The sequence below is a fragment of the Pectinophora gossypiella genome, chromosome 12 (assembly GCF_024362695.1).
Source record: "Pectinophora gossypiella chromosome 12, ilPecGoss1.1, whole genome shotgun sequence".
NCBI classification, from domain to species: Eukaryota; Metazoa; Arthropoda; class Insecta; order Lepidoptera; family Gelechiidae; genus Pectinophora; species Pectinophora gossypiella.
The window spans coordinates 7170774-7195567 of NC_065415.1; the positions used below are offsets into that span (position 1 = coordinate 7170774).

The 24794-nt window shown below is 34.8% G+C and overlaps 1 protein-coding gene and 3 long non-coding RNA genes across 5 annotated transcripts in view; 3 read left to right on the forward strand and 1 right to left on the reverse strand.

Moving 5' to 3' along the window:
- LOC126371108 (circadian clock-controlled protein daywake-like) overlaps positions 1–15822 on the reverse strand; it is a 208192-nt gene extending 192370 nt beyond the window's left edge. Inside the window, exon 1 of one of the 2 annotated variants that reach the window (XM_050016320.1) lies at positions 14485–15822. The gene's annotated coding sequence lies outside the window, so the exon portion shown is untranslated. Of the gene's footprint in view, positions 1–5193; positions 6706–14484 lie in introns of those variants that run through there. The other variant, XM_050016319.1, reaches the window with a different exon arrangement.
- Positions 3969–7925, forward strand: LOC126371128 (uncharacterized). Its single transcript, XR_007566961.1, has 3 exons — positions 3969–4022; positions 6981–7132; positions 7772–7925. It is a non-coding gene; the product is annotated as an uncharacterized LOC126371128 (long non-coding RNA).
- Positions 10459–11173, forward strand: LOC126371125 (uncharacterized). The gene is made up of 2 exons (XR_007566958.1): positions 10459–10593; positions 10702–11173. It is a non-coding gene; the product is annotated as an uncharacterized LOC126371125 (long non-coding RNA).
- On the forward strand, positions 13260–17216 carry LOC126371129 (uncharacterized). The gene is made up of 3 exons (XR_007566962.1): positions 13260–13313; positions 16272–16423; positions 17063–17216. It is a non-coding gene; the product is annotated as an uncharacterized LOC126371129 (long non-coding RNA).
- The last annotated feature ends 7578 nt before the right edge of the window (positions 17217–24794 follow it).

The following is a 24794-nucleotide window of genomic DNA, read 5'->3' on the forward strand; positions in this document are numbered from 1 at the left end:
AGAAAAGAATCGCTCGACCCAATATCGACTGATCAGCTGATACTTCACTATACTCATAAACGTCACAACGCTAGCTTACGTACTTTGACAGATCTCATTCTTACCGCGAATTGAGACGATTGTAAAATGTTATCTTGTTGAAATATAATCAATAATTGTATTTAACTGGTCGTTCTGATTAATAATACATAAAAAAGTTCCCGCCGAACTCATACTTAGTCTGCTGTATTTAGGTAGCAGAAAAATTGCTTACTTCTCAACGCTATTCTACAAAGTTCCTTATAATATTTTATCTAACTTTTGTTTTACCTCCAGTAAGGAACAATATTTGCACGTAAGCGGAACATATAGGAAGTATTTTATGGATAAGCTTCCAGGATTTCTTCTTCGCCATATTTAGCTCTCGTATGTTTATAATGATAATCGTTATTCAAAAGGATTATTTAAACATAGTTTCATCAAACGTAGCGAAGCCTGCAACTTACGCAAATTCCTTGTATTAAAAACAATAAGATATATTTAATAAGATTATAATGTTATCTCTGAAATATCTATGAAAAAGGGACTGGTAATTTACCTAAAAATATTGAAAGCCAATTGAGGCAAATAGATAAACAAGTAAAAAAAAAATTTACCTCCATGTTAAAACTAGGGAATGCAATCCCGACTTGAGATCGCATATTAGAGATCTCGCGGTATTCGAAACATCAATCCCGCGAGATCCCGAAATGTTCAGGATCTCGACTAGTTCACAAAAAAAAGTTATACGGCTGGAAACTATGAAAACTACTTGTTTGTGATAGTGAGGTTAATTAAAATATTTTTATAAAGAAAACAAAAACCTTTATTTTTCAATATTAGGTACTAACTAAATAATTAACTTTTCTTTGGAAATCAGCATAATCAAAACCAAAAGTATAATTCAAGGAAATTCGCCCAATCCCGTTAATCTCGAATTGATCTCGTCATATTATTATGCTTCGGGATTGATCCCAAAAATTTAGAATAGATCTCGCGAGATCGAGATTCCGCGAGATCAGGATTGCATTCCCTAGTTAGAACTCCGTTAGTGTGGTTACTGTCGCAGAATATAAGTATCTACTTATGAACGTAGCCCTAGGCAAAGGCATATTTAACAACGTCATAGTTTGTATTAACACCAGCCGATATCTGTCATGGCTATTTTTTATCGACACAAACAAGTGTTACGATCCTACACATCATTTATCAAACGTCGGCGTTTGAAAAATTTTACTGGGAATACACTTGGAATATCGGCAAAATTCTATAATAACAACAGTACCAATGTCTGTCTATCCAATAAAATGTAAAAAGAAGCCTTTGTTAGAGCCACGTGTGGCTCGAATTGTTGTCACTCAGTTTAAAAAATATATTTTCAGTGCAAATAATACCTTCATCTTACAGCCTAATAGACACTAGATGTCGAATTTTGCATACCTTGATACCCTGTTATCCGATAGGTAAGATGGAAAAAGAAAAACAATATGAAATGGAGTCCTTTTAAAAGCGCCTTGAGACATGGTCTTGGACGTTTTAGGCAGGTTTATATTTTTTCAACTATAAATGAGAAGAAATAATCGCGTGTGTATATTTGTTTTAAAAAAGTTAATGTCAAATCAACATAAATTATATAGGTATTGCGTATGGAATTAAAATTAAGATGTGATGTGTCCCGTTGGAATCTGGCTCTTTTGATGTCATGTTATTATGAATATTTGTGTCTATTTCGCGTTTATATTTATTTCACAAACACTATTACTCTCTCCAATTCTGTATAATGTTTCAGTTTAAAATAACCATTTGTAAGCGTCACATTATCTCTCCCAACACAAGAACTAGATACGAGTAGTTAATCCTATTTTAATGAAACTTTGTTCCCGTTTTGGAGCGAAACTGTTAATTTCTGTTTGCGTGCAAGCGAAAGTTTTGAACGTGGCTTTTATAAAAGACGACAGGGTTATAAAAGGGACCTTTTTGAAAAGACGGAACTACAACCCTTTTAGAAATGATCACATAGAACTTTCACTAATTAATAAAGTAAAGCCCAACCATATATATCCGGGTTTTACCCCTATATAATTAATTAGCATTTGCTTGTTAGTCGTTAATTAATTTAACCGCTTTTTCACCACTAATGACAGTTGGCGAAATGGCTTCTATGTCATTTTTCAAATGTTATTTTCTATGTCATTTCGGTTTAAACAGAAATGTTTTCAATTAAATTGTTAACAATAATTTTGATTCATTTTGTGAGCTTTAAATTGTTAGTATTGTGAATTAATTAGTGGTGGTGTTATAGTCAAACTGAACATCGAGTAGCATGGACTAGAAAAAGTTTATGTTGTGTTGTATTTTATTAATAATAATGTGACAAAAAATAATATTGTGTTACCAGAGCACGCATACAATATGCATTTTTACTAACAAGAATGATTCTTATTTACACCATGTAACGACCCCCCCCTTACATATATTACTTAAATAACCCCACACACTCAATCCAATGACTAAACGACCAGGATTCGACCCTGGGTTATAGTCAAATTAAGTGATTAAAATGGCCATTATTATTGTTGTGATCGTCTAGTATAAAGGTAGGACCTTATGTTGTGTTTTGTAGTAACTCAAATTCTTTTATATGAAGGTAGCTGAGTCAGATATGAATGCATGTTATTGAGGGCATGTAAATAAAGAATAATACTAACTTAATATACTACATATATACTTAATAACAATACAAATAGGTTATAATTATGTCACTATGGTATATGAGAAAGTCAAGTAAATATCTAAGTAATAGGGCAATGGGGTATGAGATATTATAAGTATTTATAGTTTAAAAACAGTCAAATCAACGCCAAGCAAACCTAAACTTAATAACACTGATTAAAGCTTATAATTAAACAAGAGAGACTTACAAGAAGGTAAGAAATTAGTTAGTTATTTAAAATATGATTAGGAATTAAGTTTTATTATTGTAAAAGATCTAGGAACACAGGAAAAGGATTTGAATCCCATAACAACAATGTAATAGTATAGGGTGCCGTTTCGAGCCCCGACCACGCTCACCGGCGAATGAGGCCCTACCCTGATTTAGGCCCCTCTCCGAAAGAAACATATAGGTTTTTTATGGAATGATAAGCACATAAAATATGTGACATATCAGGAGCATTAGGTAAATAGTTGGTAGGTAAAGGGAAGAGCTTCCCAACACCAATTTCACATATGTAATAAAATTATTTAAGTTAGACAGATTTACATCCAATCTAACAACACAACTCATTGTGATGCATAGTTAGCACCATAGCCATGGCGCAAAAAGGTAAGTATGTGAGCGACTTAGCAACCGGAAGCCAATATGCAGCTACTCATCACTGTCCTCCCCCCAATACACCACAGTGCAAGAGGATCAACAGAAGCAGTGACTACCGAACTGGATTGACCCCAAATATACTAAGCAAAAGGTCCCTAACAAAACGAATGAGCGACTTAGCAACCGAAGGCAATACGCAGCTACTCATCGCTGTCCTCCCCCCAATACACCACAGTGCAAGAGGATCAACAGAAGCAGAGACTACCGAACTGGATTGACCCCGAGTATACTAAGCAAAAATGTCCCTAACGTCCCTACTATGGCTTCAGCGGCATTGCAATAACACCAGCCATAGGAATAAGTATGAGTGTGAGATGGATGGTCATGAATATGACACCAACCATGAATCACAAGAATATATGCAGTCAAACTGGATGTAATTGTTATGCATAAATGCATTATTGCGATAATATTGCATATTAGTAAGCAAACAAGTTGCATAGTGAAATTAGGCCAGGTAAACCCCTGGACAAGGTATAGGTTGTAAAGTTAGGTATGTCACAAACTAGCAGCAGTGACATTAAGGTGTTATCAGGTAGAAGAATAGTAAAATAACACAAATAAATTGTGTTGAATTGGTTTGTATATCAGTGTAATCAAGCCAGGCAGGCCCGGACAATACAAGTAAGTAAGTATATAAGAAGTCATGTTAAGTCACATAGGTGAAATAACAACACAAGATTCAGAGTATATAAGTTTATTCAAAAGCCATTATCAATACCATTACCTTCATCTCATGGTATCCAGACTTTTATAATTCAATTCAAATTAGTAATTAATTGTATTATTTACATGGCTTAATAAGCCACAATAAACTGATAGGTCCAGAGTGGGTCATAATAAATTTACATTATAACACAAGAGGACAAAGTTGACCCATACCATACAATACTGATTATATGGCATCGGCTAGAGTCTTCATACTCGAAAGCATCGCCACGCACAACCGCTCATCAGGAGGAGGCAATCCAACCTGACTATCCAAGTCGCAGCGCTGGCTCGATACTGATTATCTAGCTTCATCTCATATTGGCGGATGGTCATCCTGTCCCAATATCAGAAAGAAGGTCATGGATAATAATATCTCACCGCCCCACTCCTGTAGATAGCTGTATCTCCCAAAGCACCACTATAGAACAATCCAGAACCATGTTACAGTGGTAACAACAACTGTTCCTACAATTATTCTACATTGACACAGTGAGGTAGCAGGCCGTAAACCATAAAGGTTCACCCTGTGTAACTTCAGATTGGTTTTCGAATAGAATCCTCAGGGGAATTCTAACTACAATAAAACACAGCAAGATTACAATCCAACCTGGACCAACAGTCTAGGTTCGCAATATAAAGTAAAAATCTAAATCCATGAGGATACCTCTAAAACAAGGATACCTCATTCTGTATACTGTTCTCCCCATCTCCAGGCAATAATTATATTACCTCGAAATGTGAATCGCAACACACAGAACTACAAGAAGAACATTTTTTTTCAGTCTATGTGACAATATGTACAATTTTCATTGTAAACATTGACACACAGCCCAAACATAACCAATAAGATAATAAAATCCAGTCAGAATATATCGCAAGCAGTCATTCCCTACGCGTCAGTAAAGTGTCAGTCAAAATGTTAAATAGATAAACATACATAAACTACATAAAATAACATAAATAATAACAAAACACAAACAAAGGTAAACAATCACAAGCAGCACATGATCCCTACGTTCGCAAGCTTCCCTACACACTTTTGACACATCCTACTCCTATCGGGCCCTATCTTTAGCGTAAAATTGTACCTGTCGTCTGAGATCTGATGATCTCTGACCTGTTTCCAACGATGCCTGTAAGAAAAAGGTAATTAGTACACCACACTTCCTATTTTAAAACCTAACAAGGTCCCTACAGCGCACTCCGCGGACTTTTGTCGGACAAAACCTACATATTTCACGTAATCTACGCACGGAAACTAATTCTAATCCCTATTCTAGCGCGGTAGACGATCAGCTACACCATGGAAGGTTCGAATAGCTGATTAAAGAGCAAATTTACATAAATTGACAAAATAATAATCGCGCACTGTAATCCTGAGCTACGGAGCTCTCAAAAGTCGCGACAGCTGGTAATCCAGCAGAACGGATCCCTACCGACTTACAGAAACTCTAGTCCGACTTGAATTTTCTAAAACCGGCAGCACCTCCTGCTGTTCTTGCTCCGAGCGAAGTTCCCCAAAAAATCGTGCAAAACCCCTTTTATACCCGTTATGCTCCGTCCCATCTCTCAGGCAATTGCGATATTGCTACCACTCGCGCCTCAAAAACATCCAAATGACATTTACCCGACATTGACAATCGAGGTATTTATTGAAAATCTCATACTTCTTATTGACATAAAAATATTCATTTAATTTTATTTTTATTCTTAAGTAGACTATAATACTAATGATGTTATTTATTTAATCAAATTCTATTTAATTTATCAAATCAGAACTGCAGAATTTTAGATAAAAAATATATCCAATTTTGTAGAATTTCTAAAAAACCAAACACTCGCTCGACCATTTGCCTGACGTTTCTCGCACACATCTGTAATTTACATAATCTACACAAACCAAGCTCCTCAACCTTATTGGCTGTTTCTCTGTGTACGCGAAAAGTGGCGTGACTTCTGGATTGTTCTATTTTAGGGTCTAAAACGCGTACAATACAACACCTTGTCAACAATCCAAAAACGGTTCCGTTTTTGGAGACAAAAACCATGAATAATACCTAAATTCCTCTATATCTCTTAAACCGTGACAATTAGGTAGCTGAAACTTTCAAAAACAATGCATCTCCATTGCCATCACAACTACAAATTCAAAGAAACACAATAAATCAAATATTTAAAAAGATCCCCCACTCTACAAACCCGATCCACCAATGCATGTTTTGACTTGTCATTAACAACGACAACATACTAGCAATATAAAATTCACGATCAACTCACGTTCAAGTTTTTGTTCACTAAATGTTCTTTCAATTGTAGGCACGGAACCCCTCAAAATAATGCGATTCACACTTGGCATTATTTTAGTTTTACTTTTTTTTTCCATGATTTTTTCAATTTTCACGAATTACAGTTCTAAAAATTAGAATAATATTTTAAACGATAGGTACGAACTTCGTATGCTTTATAAATCAATTTCAACAAGAAATACTACGTAATATAGCTATTATTTTCAATTTTGTAAAATATACCAGCTCAAAACCCTTCATTCATATATTTTTACATCGACACCCTTTTGGTGCTTGCTACTCCCGCGAAAATTCAAACTATCCTAATGTCTATTTTTGTATTTTAAATAATTTTATTCCATAAATTCGTACATATTCTTTCAAAATAACATCCCTATCTCGAATCCTAATTAACAAACTCTAAAATTTCGTATACCTTTTTATAATCTATGTATTCCTGTGACGTAAACTGAACATATCCTTCATTCGTTCTCACAGTTAAACAAAACACTTGAATCAAGTAGTGTGGTTTGTATTGTTTGGACAATTAGTGTACTTTTTGTGTTAACTATAATTGTGAAACCTTTCAGATCGTGTTTAATACGACTACAGAATAGTGGGAATCATAATGGAAGGAAGATAAAATAAGACGCAACGTACGGGTTTTAGCTACAATAATTAGTAAGATTGAAGACTTCTTGACGATGATTATAATGTATCCTATAAAATATTCACTCACCAGGTAAGAAATTAATAAATACCTTTTGTATTCGTTAAGTATTTTATAGAGAAATTCGTAGTGCAAAAAGTCACTGTTTCAACCATTTGTTCCAATTTTTCTTATGATAATTTCAACTATCAAACAGCAATCAAGCAAAATTTTATTACTTAACTCCATGTGTGGAGAGATAGTTCTTATCAGGACTACAAGAATTATTTGAATCTGTTTAGGATTTAATGAGATATTAACAGATGAAATTTTTCAAATATTCCTTAGATTCCTACACATGCTCAATCACTAACAACCTTGTTTTATTGATGAGTAATATAATAATTAGTAAATTACATACCTACCAGACATGAAATCAACCAATAGTTTCTGGACTGATAAATAAAATATAAAGTTATTAGCAAAACGGTTTCGGTTAAAACTGGCTTTCATGATGAGATTTGATCTCCCTTCATAATCTTTTGAGAATAATAATGAATCCTACTCCTATTGTATTTACATGTTTTTATTAGTTTATTAGAGTCCTGTGAATCATAAATAATACCTGTAGAAACAATAAGTAAATGCAAGTCATCGTCTTAGTAGGTACTAGACAGTGATTATGCTCTTACATAAAATTTACCCCTAATTTCAGTTATTAATTACTTTCAGAATCGTCCAAAGATCCAGGAGGGACAGATATCTACTCCAAACCTGGAATCTGTTGCAGAATATTAAAGAAAATTATGGGAAAACAAATGTGAATGACGGACAGATTTAGTAAGATGAAAGATTTAAGCCTACGAGCACACTACTGTTTCTCACATCAAAGGTACATTGTTAATTATGAACATCAATAGTAAATAAAGCAGTTTTGGAGAAAAATAGTATGTTTCATTAATAATCCCCTGGTTGATTATTTTTATTGATATCGTACAGCTCCATCTATTGGCAAGCTATGGTACTACAATGACTTCTAGCTATCAAGCTGCCTAGAATTGAAGTCCTGCTTTTCACAAATGTCAGTCCTTTTCCCACTCCATCTATGTACGAGTAGACGCACTTATACAAAACTATTCCCTAATAGATGGCGTTAAATTTATAAGTTAATAAAAATAGTTGGCTTATAGAAAACATTAGATTCAAATTAAGAAATAAGTAGTTTCATAATGGTATACTTATGTATACCATATACGACGGTATGACGTATATAGGCTGTTTATGTTTATACATAAACAGCCTATATACGTCCCACTGCTGGGCACAGACATACATAATGGTATAATCACTAGAATATCATTATCACTTCCATATTGGTTTGTAGATACATACATACATACACAAACTCACGCCTTCCCCCCACCAGGCAAGCAGAGACCACTTAATTCCAATTGTTTGTAGGTCTATGAAATTATGAAGCCTAAAGGTGAAACAAAGCCTACATGTTTCTCTAAGTTCCAATTATGGTTTTTCCCTGTCTAAAGTCTAAAAATAAAAGAATATTATAATAATAAAAATATAAATTCAAAAAGACGAAAATAATAAATAAATGTCGAAAAAAAAAGATTTCACCCCATAGCCAACCCTTTTAGTTAACTGTTAAGTACTAACTTTTAGTCAAATATTTGAAGACATCATTGATGTACATTAAAGTTTATTGAAACTAATATAGATGGCTGCATCCGCGACGATTATTGTGGTGCGTTCTGTTACAATCGCCCCCTAAATTATTACGTAGTTTATCGTAGTGATAATTTATAAAAATAAAAGAAACACCACAATAAGCTAGCCTTAGATAAATAAAGCAAAGCTTTATATTACTATAATAAGATTTCCAAAGAACATCTTATTAAACCTTTATTCAATCTTATATACAATGACAATTTATCTAAATTCCCCCCCAGGAATGACCGTCAACTCCCCTCAAGAGTAAATAAATACTAATATAATAGCAATAAAATGAAATAAATACACTATAATACTTTATTCAAAAATACTGTAACCATAATGATATACCAGTACAGTCATGTAAGTATACAGGTATACTAAAAATTTTTTAATTGCTTCCCTAAATAAATGATAAAAAAATAAATAATAATATATACTACTGCTTACTCGACACGAGCGTGATGTCAAAATATTTTTATATAAAAACCATTAAATTATACATCAATAATATTATTAAATAACCATTAATTAATAATAATATACTAATTATTTTAGTAATTAAATCCTTATTGAATATAATTATTTTAAAGATAAATTTAATAAATATCTCTTATAACAATTCCCATAATAACAATAAAAAGAATATATAACAAAACAAAAATAAATAAATAATTACTCAATAATTGAGTAATAAACAAAACAAAAGTAAACTATTTAAAATTATTTAAATGAAATCTATCAAATTCAATTAAATCTAAATATAAAGATAGATTTCAAAACTACTAGCGCCATCTATGAGAGAACATTGGAACTAATGGAAGTAGGTCAAGTCAATAACCTAACCTATAATCCGGTCAACGACCACTTATCCCTGACCTCTATCAATGACCTCGACTAATGACCCCATGTCAATGACCCGGCATCAATGACCTTGACCAATAAACCGATCAATGACCCCGATCAATGACCTCATGTCCTTGACTCGGTATCAATGACTCCGTATCAATACCCTCTCTACCAGTGACCCTTTTTGATTATTGACCCTTCCGGTTATTGACCCTTCCGATTATTGACCTGATTAAATAACCTTGAACAACACTAACCCTAGCTAAATTACCTACCGTGGTCAATAGTAACCCTATTTAAATTACCCGCGTATCACAACCGCGATCAACAACACTTTTACACTAATAAACTAAACATACAAAAACAAGCAAATAAAAACAATTAAAATCCATATCTAATTTTTAATCCCTAATATATAAAAAATACGCTAAAAAAAAAAACAATTAAATAATGCATATCAACGCACTCTAACGGTGAACAGCGAAACTAATAATTTGTCCGTCGATATGAGACTCTATGCGAAGTCTATCTAATAAAATGTCAAACTAATACTCTTACTCGTCACCAGATGGCAGGCAAAATAAAGCATCTATACACGAACCGATTAAAATCGATTTTAGTTTAGATCGATCGATTTTCTTAATTATTTTTTATAAAAGTAAGATAAACCTACATCAAAACGTAACAAATTACATTCTATAGCCTTAGATAAATTGTATCTATAAAAATACTAAATAAACACGCTTATTTAATAAAAAAAAAATGTTTGCCTTTGTCAAACTATGAACTTAAAACAAGGCTGTATGTAAGATGATCCTTGTCTACGTACTTACACAAACCAAAAACAAACAAATTTAATGTCAGATTGACAACTGGAGAGATCCATCCGTTGTATTACGATTATTTCGTCGTGATTATTAAAGAAATCATTGTAAATAAGAAGATTCTACCTAGTAAAAACATATAAAAGATGACACAAGGTAATTATAAAAGTTTGGTTACTTAAAATAATACGTTATTACATTGAAAAACCTCCACTTGCATCTTGTTCACAACACGCTTACAATGCTATTTTGTTTTGTTTTCAGTTACGCGCATGTTTCTACATAACCTACAGCTTCGGAATGATAATATAGCCCTGCCTAACTATGCAAGAACGAAACCCTACAATGCTAGCAAGTCAAAATGCCTATCGTCCTACAGCCCTAGCCCTAGCCATACCTACACAGAAAATATATAAATAGATACATAGGGCGGGATACCTGCACCATGAGACCTAAGGCAACAGGCGGATAGTGGAAAGGAGAAGGTGTAGGAAGGATTTTCTTACTGCCAATCACACAGACTCATGTGACCGTGGTTAGGCTAAAGGTGTCTTGGCCACAGTAAGAGGATACTGAAAGTGACACATAGAACAATATAAGCATGCACAGTGTGATAAAACAAAAGTGACATGGACATACACAGTGAAATTAAAGTGAAATAATAATAAATAAAACAAGCAGAATATGACAACTGTACTTATTATAATATGAATTAATATTAGAATGTTGATGATAACCAGACTCTTATTTATAATAATTGATAGGTAAACCATAAGATTGAACCGTTTTAACATAAACTTCACCCCTTATGATATCAGGGTTGGTAGGTTAGTCTCAAACCCTTACTATTCACAAAAATAGAATGCCCCTGCTGGACATTTAAGATACATACATAGCTTCACGCCCCCACATAATTCTCTAAGTACATACATAGCTTTACGCCCCCATATAATTCTTGAGATACATACATAACTTTACTCTCCACATAATTCTTGAGGTACATACATAACTTTACGCCTCCACATCATTATTGATGTACATACATAGCTTTACGCCTTTCCTAGGTTACATTAATACATACATAAACACTTCACACATTTATAAGCCATAGTTTTACATACATACATGTAAATTTTCACGCCCCCACTTTATTTTAACCATACATACACATCTTTATGTCTCCCTTAGATTACACATACATAAACATTTCACATCTTTATAAACCCCTAGTTATATACACGTACATATCAAATTTCACGCCCCCAAGACATCCAATCTTTTCCCAGCATTTGAGACCTCATAATCCTGGTCACGGCACCAAATTGTAACGACCCCCCCCTTACATATATTACTTAAATAACCCCACACACTCAATCCAATGACTAAACGACCAGGATTCGACCCTGGGTTATAGTCAAATTAAGTGATTAAAATGGCCATTATTATTGTTGTGATCGTCTAGTATAAAGGTAGGACCTTATGTTGTGTTTTGTAGTAACTCAAATTCTTTTATATGAAGGTAGCTGAGTCAGATATGAATGCATGTTATTGAGGGCATGTAAATAAAGAATAATACTAACTTAATATACTACATATATACTTAATAACAATACAAATAGGTTATAATTATGTCACTATGGTATATGAGAAAGTCAAGTAAATATCTAAGTAATAGGGCAATGGGGTATGAGATATTATAAGTATTTATAGTTTAAAAACAGTCAAATCAACGCCAAGCAAACCTAAACTTAATAACACTGATTAAAGCTTATAATTAAACAAGAGAGACTTACAAGAAGGTAAGAAATTAGTTAGTTATTTAAAATATGATTAGGAATTAAGTTTTATTATTGTAAAAGATCTAGGAACACAGGAAAAGGATTTGAATCCCATAACAACAATGTAATAGTATAGGGTGCCGTTTCGAGCCCCGACCACGCTCACCGGCGAATGAGGCCCTACCCTGATTTAGGCCCCTCTCCGAAAGAAACATATAGGTTTTTTATGGAATGATAAGCACATAAAATATGTGACATATCAGGAGCATTAGGTAAATAGTTGGTAGGTAAAGGGAAGAGCTTCCCAACACCAATTTCACATATGTAATAAAATTATTTAAGTTAGACAGATTTACATCCAATCTAACAACACAACTCATTGTGATGCATAGTTAGCACCATAGCCATGGCGCAAAAAGGTAAGTATGTGAGCGACTTAGCAACCGGAAGCCAATATGCAGCTACTCATCACTGTCCTCCCCCCAATACACCACAGTGCAAGAGGATCAACAGAAGCAGTGACTACCGAACTGGATTGACCCCAAATATACTAAGCAAAAGGTCCCTAACAAAACGAATGAGCGACTTAGCAACCGAAGGCAATACGCAGCTACTCATCGCTGTCCTCCCCCCAATACACCACAGTGCAAGAGGATCAACAGAAGCAGAGACTACCGAACTGGATTGACCCCGAGTATACTAAGCAAAAATGTCCCTAACGTCCCTACTATGGCTTCAGCGGCATTGCAATAACACCAGCCATAGGAATAAGTATGAGTGTGAGATGGATGGTCATGAATATGACACCAACCATGAATCACAAGAATATATGCAGTCAAACTGGATGTAATTGTTATGCATAAATGCATTATTGCGATAATATTGCATATTAGTAAGCAAACAAGTTGCATAGTGAAATTAGGCCAGGTAAACCCCTGGACAAGGTATAGGTTGTAAAGTTAGGTATGTCACAAACTAGCAGCAGTGACATTAAGGTGTTATCAGGTAGAAGAATAGTAAAATAACACAAATAAATTGTGTTGAATTGGTTTGTATATCAGTGTAATCAAGCCAGGCAGGCCCGGACAATACAAGTAAGTAAGTATATAAGAAGTCATGTTAAGTCACATAGGTGAAATAACAACACAAGATTCAGAGTATATAAGTTTATTCAAAAGCCATTATCAATACCATTACCTTCATCTCATGGTATCCAGACTTTTATAATTCAATTCAAATTAGTAATTAATTGTATTATTTACATGGCTTAATAAGCCACAATAAACTGATAGGTCCAGAGTGGGTCATAATAAATTTACATTATAACACAAGAGGACAAAGTTGACCCATACCATACAATACTGATTATATGGCATCGGCTAGAGTCTTCATACTCGAAAGCATCGCCACGCACAACCGCTCATCAGGAGGAGGCAATCCAACCTGACTATCCAAGTCGCAGCGCTGGCTCGATACTGATTATCTAGCTTCATCTCATATTGGCGGATGGTCATCCTGTCCCAATATCAGAAAGAAGGTCATGGATAATAATATCTCACCGCCCCACTCCTGTAGATAGCTGTATCTCCCAAAGCACCACTATAGAACAATCCAGAACCATGTTACAGTGGTAACAACAACTGTTCCTACAATTATTCTACATTGACACAGTGAGGTAGCAGGCCGTAAACCATAAAGGTTCACCCTGTGTAACTTCAGATTGGTTTTCGAATAGAATCCTCAGGGGAATTCTAACTACAATAAAACACAGCAAGATTACAATCCAACCTGGACCAACAGTCTAGGTTCGCAATATAAAGTAAAAATCTAAATCCATGAGGATACCTCTAAAACAAGGATACCTCATTCTGTATACTGTTCTCCCCATCTCCAGGCAATAATTATATTACCTCGAAATGTGAATCGCAACACACAGAACTACAAGAAGAACATTTTTTTTCAGTCTATGTGACAATATGTACAATTTTCATTGTAAACATTGACACACAGCCCAAACATAACCAATAAGATAATAAAATCCAGTCAGAATATATCGCAAGCAGTCATTCCCTACGCGTCAGTAAAGTGTCAGTCAAAATGTTAAATAGATAAACATACATAAACTACATAAAATAACATAAATAATAACAAAACACAAACAAAGGTAAACAATCACAAGCAGCACATGATCCCTACGTTCGCAAGCTTCCCTACACACTTTTGACACATCCTACTCCTATCGGGCCCTATCTTTAGCGTAAAATTGTACCTGTCGTCTGAGATCTGATGATCTCTGACCTGTTTCCAACGATGCCTGTAAGAAAAAGGTAATTAGTACACCACACTTCCTATTTTAAAACCTAACAAGGTCCCTACAGCGCACTCCGCGGACTTTTGTCGGACAAAACCTACATATTTCACGTAATCTACGCACGGAAACTAATTCTAATCCCTATTCTAGCGCGGTAGACGATCAGCTACACCATGGAAGGTTCGAATAGCTGATTAAAGAGCAAATTTACATAAATTGACAAAATAATAATCGCGCACTGTAATCCTGAGCTACGGAGCTCTCAAAAGTCGCGACAGCTGGTAATCCAGCAGAACGGATCCCTACCGACTTACAGAAACTCTAGTCCGACTTGAATTTTCTAAAACCGGCAGCACCTCCTGCTGTTCTTGCTCCGAGCGAAGTTCCCCAAAAAATCGTGCAAAACCCCTTTTATACCCGTTATGCTCCGTCCCATCTCTCAGGCAATTGCGATATTGCTACCACTCGCGCCTCAAAAACATCCAAATGACATTTACCCGACATTGACAATCGAGGTATTTATTGAAAATCTCATACTTCTTATTGACATAAAAATATTCATTTAATTTTATTTTTATTCTTAAGTAGACTATAATACTAATGATGTTATTTATTTAATCAAATTCTATTTAATTTATCAAATCAGAACTGCAGAATTTTAGATAAAAAATATATCCAATTTTGTAGAATTTCTAAAAAACCAAACACTCGCTCGACCATTTGCCTGACGTTTCTCGCACACATCTGTAATTTACATAATCTACACAAACCAAGCTCCTCAACCTTATTGGCTGTTTCTCTGTGTACGCGAAAAGTGGCGTGACTTCTGGATTGTTCTATTTTAGGGTCTAAAACGCGTACAATACAACACCTTGTCAACAATCCAAAAACGGTTCCGTTTTTGGAGACAAAAACCATGAATAATACCTAAATTCCTCTATATCTCTTAAACCGTGACAATTAGGTAGCTGAAACTTTCAAAAACAATGCATCTCCATTGCCATCACAACTACAAATTCAAAGAAACACAATAAATCAAATATTTAAAAAGATCCCCCACTCTACAAACCCGATCCACCAATGCATGTTTTGACTTGTCATTAACAACGACAACATACTAGCAATATAAAATTCACGATCAACTCACGTTCAAGTTTTTGTTCACTAAATGTTCTTTCAATTGTAGGCACGGAACCCCTCAAAATAATGCGATTCACACTTGGCATTATTTTAGTTTTACTTTTTTTTTCCATGATTTTTTCAATTTTCACGAATTACAGTTCTAAAAATTAGAATAATATTTTAAACGATAGGTACGAACTTCGTATGCTTTATAAATAAATTTCAACAAGAAATACTACGTAATATAGCTATTATTTTCAATTTTGTAAAATATACCAGCTCAAAACCCTTCATTCATATATTTTTACATCGACACCCTTTTGGTGCTTGCTACTCCCGCGAAAATTCAAACTATCCTAATGTCTATTTTTGTATTTTAAATAATTTTATTCCATAAATTCGTACATATTCTTTCAAAATAACATCCCTATCTCGAATCCTAATTAACAAACTCTAAAATTTCGTATACCTTTTTATAATCTATGTATTCCTGTGACGTAAACTGAACATATCCTTCATTCGTTCTCACAGTTAAACAAAACACTTGAATCAAGTAGTGTGGTTTGTATTGTTTGGACAATTAGTGTACTTTTTGTGTTAACTATAATTATGAAACCTTTCAGATCGTGTTTAATACGACTACAGAATAGTGGGAATCATAATGGAAGGAAGATAAAATAAGACGCAACGTACGGGTTTTAGCTACAATAATTAGTAAGATTGAAGACTTCTTGACGATGATTATAATGTATCCTATAAAATATTCACTCACCAGGTAAGAAATTAATAAATACCTTTTGTATTCGTTAAGTATTTTATAGAGAAATTCGTAGTGCAAAAAGTCACTGTTTCAACCATTTGTTCCAATTTTTCTTATGATAATTTCAACTATCAAACAGCAATCAAGCAAAATTTTATTACTTAACTCCATGTGTGGAGAGATAGTTCTTATCAGGACTACAAGAATTATTTGAATCTGTTTAGGATTTAATGAGATATTAACAGATGAAATTTTTCAAATATTCCTTAGATTCCTACACATGCTCAATCACTAACAACCTTGTTTTATTGATGAGTAATATAATAATTAGTAAATTACATACCTACCAGACATGAAATCAACCAATAGTTTCTGGACTGATAAATAAAATATAAAGTTATTAGCAAAACGGTTTCGGTTAAAACTGGCTTTCATGATGAGATTTGATCTCCCTTCATAATCTTTTGAGAATAATAATGAATCCTACTCCTATTGTATTTACATGTTTTTATTAGTTTATTAGAGTCCTGTGAATCATAAATAATACCTGTAGAAACAATAAGTAAATGCAAGTCATCGTCTTAGTAGGTACTAGACAGTGATTATGCTCTTACATAAAATTTACCCCTAATTTCAGTTATTAATTACTTTCAGAATCGTCCAAAGATCCAGGAGGGACAGATATCTACTCCAAACCTGGAATCTGTTGCAGAATATTAAAGAAAATTATGGGAAAACAAATGTGAATGACGGACAGATTTAGTAAGATGAAAGATTTAAGCCTACGAGCACACTACTGTTTCTCACATCAAAGGTACATTGTTAATTATGAACATCAATAGTAAATAAAGCAGTTTTGGAGAAAAATAGTATGTTTCATTAATAATCCCCTGGTTGATTATTTTTATTGATATCGTACAGCTCCATCTATTGGCAAGCTATGGTACTACAATGACTTCTAGCTATCAAGCTGCCTAGAATTGAAGTCCTGCTTTTCACAAATGTCAGTCCTTTTCCCACTCCATCTATGTACGAGTAGACGCACTTATACAAAACTATTCCCTAATAGATGGCGTTAAATTTATAAGTTAATAAAAATAGTTGGCTTATAGAAAACATTAGATTCAAATTAAGAAATAAGTAGTTTCATAATGGTATACTTATGTATACCATATACGACGGTATGACGTATATAGGCTGTTTATGTTTATACATAAACAGCCTATATACGTCCCACTGCTGGGCACAGACATACATAATGGTATAATCACTAGAATATCATTATCACTTCCATATTGGTTTGTAGATACATACATACATACACAAACTCACGCCTTCCCCCCACCAGGCAAGCAGAGACCACTTAATTCCAATTGTTTGTAGGTCTATGAAATTATGAAGCCTAAAGGTGAAACAAAGCCTACATGTTTCTCTAAGTTCCAATTATGGTTTTTCCCTGTCTAAAGTCTAAAAATAAAAGAATATTATAATAATAAAAATATAAATTCAAAAAGACGAAAATAATAAATAAATGTCGAAAAAAAAAGATTTCACCCCATAGCCAACCCTTTTAGTTAACTGTTAAGTACTAACTTTTAGTCAAATATTTGAAGACATCATTGATGTACATTAAAGTTTATTGAAACTAATATAGATGGCTGCATCCGCGACGATTATTGTGGTGCGTTCTGTTACAACCACACATTTTTACTACATACTTAGATCCATATCTAACGCAAAGGAAGTAGACACTCTTTAAGGACACTATTACCGTTATACCACTCGTATGCATTATGATCATCGCTCGACATTTTGCTCACAAGATGGCGGCACGGAAGCCATTAACGGACGAATGTGTTCGGTCATTTGTCGTTGAGAGTAATGGCTGTCGCAGAAGGATCCGAATGTTCCGCAAACCCTCACCACTGATACATTAAGGCGTGGTCCCATCGCGGCGCATGCTGTGCTCGGGCACGCGGCACATTTTAGCTACGTGTGTTCATTTGTTTTGGTGGGCCTACGTTTACATGAAGACCTACGCACGACTATGTATGGCGTGACACGGCGCACGGCAGGGCCACACACATTAGCCCTACAATCCACGGACGCGGACTTTATTGAAGGAGGCATTTACATAGCCGTGGGTCATATTCGTGTACTACAGTGGAAACGTAGATAGCGTTGAGCTATGTAACCGCTTGTTCGAGCAAGCCACGCATGTATCAATGACAATTCATGCGTTACCTCTCAGTGGGTTACAATGGACACAACCACATACATTTTTACGGTGGGCCCGCACCTTTAACAAGTCTAGACGGTGTATTAGCTTGTTCCCTCGGTCGTTTATCCCCTAAGTCGTTTGAGAAACTTTAGTTTCGACACCTTATTGCTCTGGTAGACCAAATTATTTAAGTAGATTACTTACCTATCTGTGATATAAAGTTATATTACGATGCTTATTATTTTGAGCATGTTGATGACTGTGAGTGTAGAATTTTATGGTTTATTCTACTCCAATACGTATAATTTTAATTAGACACTGGCCCCGATTCCTGTAGACATCTCCTAATTTTATTTTAAGTTATACCTATCATTTTCTTATCCGCCGAAAAGGAAAGGGATGAATGATTGAAAACTGTTAAGTTTAAAATGAATGAATAACGCAGTCGAATAAAATAGGCATCTTGCTCATATTCAATACGTTTGACGTGTGCTGTTCTTTCGGGTTATTGGTCAAAATAAAATTTTGGAAGGGTGTTTTAAATTTTTGACTAAAACGCTATAAAAATATAATCAAATCAAGTCCGCTAAGGACGTATATTTACAATGTCACTTAGATCATTTTTGCAATAACCCAGTAAAATTTGAAACCAGAACATAAACTATAGCAAATTGGACCTTAAACCTTGTATAATGCTTTAAATCATTTGAACCGTATAAAGAGTTTTTTTCTATTAAATACCAAATTGTGTTACAAAACTTCAATAACATTTCTCTTGCTAACTTCTCTCGTTAATAAATATCCAAATGAATTCACAATATACTCACTTAGAATCCACAAAAAGGCATGCAAACTTCTCCCTTATATTTACACTTCCTTCAGCAACCCGACTTCAAAATTCAATTCTCCTCACTACCGCTTGCGAAAAACACACATTTCAGCGACGTCACTTTAAAATGCAAGTTTATAGTTGTATATAAACCATGGGTTCTCATCGCGAACATTAGGAAACATTGTTCAAAAAAATTTCAATAGATGACGCTAATAGTACCGATTTGTAATTAAAGTTTCTTTAAAAGCCAATAATCGATAAATAGGCACTAAAATTATGTTTTATAATTTAAAAGTTATACTCCAACCAAAAGTTAATCAAAAATATTGGCATTTAATGGAGATTTTTATATTTTTAAATTTAGTGGTTACTCTAGCGGATTTACGTCGGAACTACGTCGAGTATGGAGCTTGTTGAGGGGTTGAACGTTCTCGTTTTTATTAACGCCATCTATAATTATGTGTAAGAAGCTCGCTTAAAGTTGCGCCATCTATCGTTAATTATTGCAACATCGATCTAGCTTTGCCACAGATAATAAAATATTACGTTTTTAAAAGATTGTCGAGGGTTGAAAGGCAAATGGGTTTAAGCGACATTTTGTGAACTTTACAGGAGAGCCATTTAAAGTTTTATTTTTTCGAAAAAAAATCATATAAAAAAAACTACTGAATCAAAAGTTTTCAAAATGCTAAGAATTACTTTAAATTGAACGTTGCACAATTCTGTATTTATTTGGTTCGAAAAACACATCAGTTATAGATTTTAGAAGTCGCTTAATACAAAATGTCTCAATTGAACTAAATTACAGTTGAAGGAAAAACGGTTGATATCCACTAGAGCCAAATATTGGCTAAAAGCAAAATGCTTTAAGAGACCTCTCACTTATTAGTTTGACTAAAGCTAAATGAGTTAAACGACTTCTTAAAAAAAGAAGACTAGAGGCAAATCAGTTTAACCTCCATAAAAGGTTATATGACAGGGAAGGAAAATATCTTAAGTGACCATCCGCTACTAATTTCAATTGTATGAAATCCAAATATTAGTAAGATCGGAAATAAAGTCGGTCCTTAAGCCGTTTTTCCTGCGAGAGATTTTAGTCGGGCAAGGCATTTACAGATATTTGTATCTTACAATATTAGGAAAAATCACGGCGGATATAATGAGTAAATCGATTTCAATAAGAAACAGGATCTAGAATTTAACCATAAAGATTGTCACACATGCTTAATTCGACTTTTGAAGTATATGGCAAACCACGTATGATGGCGGATGACAGATGACTGTCACCAACTGAATGCGGGCAATAAAAGAAACAAATAGCTTTGAAAAAGTCTTAATATGCTTATACTCTGTGCTGAGTTTAATCTCACTATCACAACCTGTTTCCTGTTTCCGATTTACTGAAAAAATTAAGACCACGTGGCTGGATGCAAGTTCCAAGCACTGGGTCCTACTAGATGGTACGCGGTACTATGCAGTGAAGTACTGATTGCTCTCATATTAAGAGGCGGCCAGGGGTGGATAGATCAGTGACTTGTTTGATCAAAATTTCTGTTACATTTGCGCCTAAGAACTCCACTTCGAGCTGGCCATAAGATACCGTCGAAGTTGACAAACAATAACAGAACTCGATCATGCTTTTAAAGCCGAGATACGTCGGACATCGCAGCAGACACATCTGTCAATGAGATAATATAGATGATAATAATAATAAATAGATCGTGTTCCTTTGCCGAGCATTTTTATAGCTGTGCTCTGCTCTACCGAAGTTATTGGTTGGTAAACCAGACCGTAAAACTAAGATTGGTGCGATGGTTCTAACGTAAAAATCAGCTCGTGGGGAACTACAGGCGGGCTTTTCTGTCACCATATGTCTCAAAAACAAATGCCAGGTGGAATAAGCTTGTGAAATTCAGCTCTATGCTGATTCCTATCAATCCAGTTCCGGTAGATTTTCGACAGCTTCAAGACTGTTTTCGGCCACAAACTTTTGAAGAGAGTTACAACAAGGAAAAGACCCAACGCCTCACTGATCAGAAAGACTTATTAGCAGCGCTTTGGACACATTTTAACGATGTCTTAAATCCCAATAGTAATACCAGTGACTTGTTTGTTACAACATATCGGTCGAGTTTGTTACAACAAGGTCGGGGGTTTCGCTTAAGATCTAGCGGCACCCCCGACCTTTGAAGAACTTCTTACCGCGCTAAGAAGGATGACGAATACAACACATCAAAAATACCATCTGAACTGTATAATATATTATGCCTACACAAACTGGTTATACAAACTCATCCTGAAGATATGGGAGTCAGCTGCTGGAATGATTTTAGCCTTCTTCCTCTTTGCGAGTCGATGGCGATCGATATTAAATTTTAGCCTTAACGTTATTCTATCCCGTGATGCAGAAAAGGTACTTCCGGAAACCCAATGATGATTTTGCCCGGACAGAGATATGGGGGTACGGTTTTGTAATTAAACAGATTCAGGCCAAAAGGCTTGAACAACATTGGCCTTTGTTATGTGCTGCGTGAGGCTTCACGCGGCTTGTGGATTGCTCTAAAGAAAACAGATTGTCCTGAAAAGTTATGACTTATCCTGATACGACAATATCATGACGACATGATGACGACAGTTTGATTTAGAAGTAACTTTTCAGAGCTATTCGTCGTTACCTACGGCGCGAAACAAGGCTATGTCATAACACATGGAGCCATGGTTCCTAGTCTATTTTCTTTATATATCGCTTCTGTATCACGCATAAGTGGGATACTCTGTGGAATTGTTATTTATAGCTAAATTGAAATTAAGGCTAAGATCATTTTTAATCTTTCACGTCTCACATCTATGCGTCAGTTAACCAAACTTGCCGAGGAATGGCCGATTCAATTAAGTCACACACCAGAATATTTATAGTTTTGTGCAAAACCCTTTTAAAATAACCATCCAGAGGATGCTCCGGGGATGTAGCTTCTTCCAATGTTGCTTTAAAGGGCGCTGAGCTGGAGGAAGTTTCAAAATTAAAATATTTGGGTTCTCAAATATGAAATGACTCCAAAGTCATCGGAGTTGCCAGCCCGGATAACAGGTGCGGTGGCAGCCTTTAGAAAACTTAAAACTTTAGTGTACAAAGTCTCAGCGGCGTACTTGATACGTAACACTTTAAATGTCTAAGGTCCATCCTACGCATAAAGCGGCAAGATGGTTTTCTAATAACAGAAGTATTACGTCGTTCTGGCGTATTATATTCGGAATAGAAGCTCTCATCATAAAACATGACCTACGATAGTGCGGTCACGTCATGCGAATGGATGACAGAAAGGTTTTCTATTTCGAGGTGTCTACGTAGAAGGAACTGTAAACAAGGTGGACAATACCTGCGGTACAAAGACGTACTCAAGCGCAACCATGTGGCTTTCAACATGCCAACTGATAGTTGGGATGAGTGTGTCTGAACCTGGAATAGCGCGTGATATAGTCCTCGAAAATCTTAGTCCAAGACGCCAAATACGGAAAACTCAACGGAAACCTTCCTACAATTACACGGTAAACTCGGCTGGCCAGCTTGATTGTATGCCATGTGACCAGATCTTCAATTCGAAGTTCGGTTCCGCTAGCCACGTCAAAGTCTACCACAACAACGACTTGGGATAGACACGAATTAAGTCACCATCAACGGATAGGGCTTGGGTGACATGATGACACGCACACTCCCGGTCTTCCCAATCGTAATTTTTAGCTGTGTGAACCGCCCAACCAGGACCTGCCCATACTTATTTTGATATGTTGAAGTGATGCGGGCACAAGGTTTCATACAAAATTGCGATGACTGAAATGTTAACATTATTTCTTTTTTGTTTTGGAAAAACGTTTTAAGTCCTTTCAAAGGAAAATGATAGTTGTTTTATACGACAAAAAATTTAAAAAAAATGTAGCATAAATAGCTGAAGTCAAATTCTATGAATATTTTCGGTAAAGGCAAAACAGTTCAAGTGCCAATTTTACTTTTAAACTGTCGAAGGCAAAACGGTTGAAGCGACAATATTTATAAAATCTGGATTAAAGCAAAAAGATTTAAGCGCCAAATCTATTTTCGTTTCGTCTAAGGACAAATGATTTAACCGACTTATCTATAACAAAACACTGTCAGGGAAAACGCTTCAACAGACTTCGAATCATGAAAATGAAAAGACATAACAGCTTATGTGACCGAACCATATCCCGGAATACGACTGATATGCCACCCGCCCAGAACTTTGTGCATTTTTTTGTCGGTTAAAACACGGGTTTTTAAAAATGTACCCAAAGTGCTAATTGGCTGAAGCGCCAAAAAGTAGCTTCGATTGATCTGAAACCAAGATCAGTCGACGCGGAAAAAATCGCTGATTCCGAATATATATATAAGTCAATTTCGCCCAAAATGTCGCTTAAACCCATTTGCCTTTCAACCCTCGTTGTGTTTATTTGCAAAATACATTTTATTGAATTAATTAAATGTTTAGTTGTAATTCTCATAAATTATGGGAGATACAATATCAAATTTAAAAAAAAAATATAACCTGTATAAATATCATTTAAAACTAAATTTGAGAACAAAAAAAAAAACGCAACTTTCAAATAACGTAGGTAGGTTAGTAACCTACCTATGTTTGAAAATGTTTGTTTTCGTTTGAATTACGAGTCGAACGCGCCTTCTACGTTTTGTGTATTGTGGTTTACAAACTAACCCTGGACTGAAATCGGACTTTGATTTGGCTTCATGAAACCTGCTTTCACGTAGCGGCACAGGAACAGTGGTTATAAAAAATGTCTGCACACAATTGTTCTTATTATAATTGTACAAATTCTTCGGAACAGAAGTCAATGTTCCGTTTTCCGTGGGATGACGTCAACCGCCTAAAAGTATGGCTTGAGAATTGCGGTAAGTAGTTAAATGTTTACTTTTATTTATTTTTAATATTAAACTGCAAAAAGTTATCAAACAAACAATTTGATAGAATCAATGACAATCAAAACTGGAATAAAATAAAAAGAAATACCTAATTAACATGGTGGGAAAGTTATTGCCACTCCCCCTACTTGCTAGACTATTATTTTGGTACCTAATCGGTTTATCATTTGTCACCATTTATCATTTAGTTTACCATAATTAATGTAATACTTAAACTCAAGCTGAGATCAACAGTTTAGAGTAGTAGAACAGTTTTTTCTGTCTGAAGAACATAATATAATTAGGTATTGTGCTCAATGTCAATTTGGAATTATTAAATTAACTTTTGTACAATTGGGTAATTTAGCATGGCATATAGATATACTAATCAAACTTGAAAATC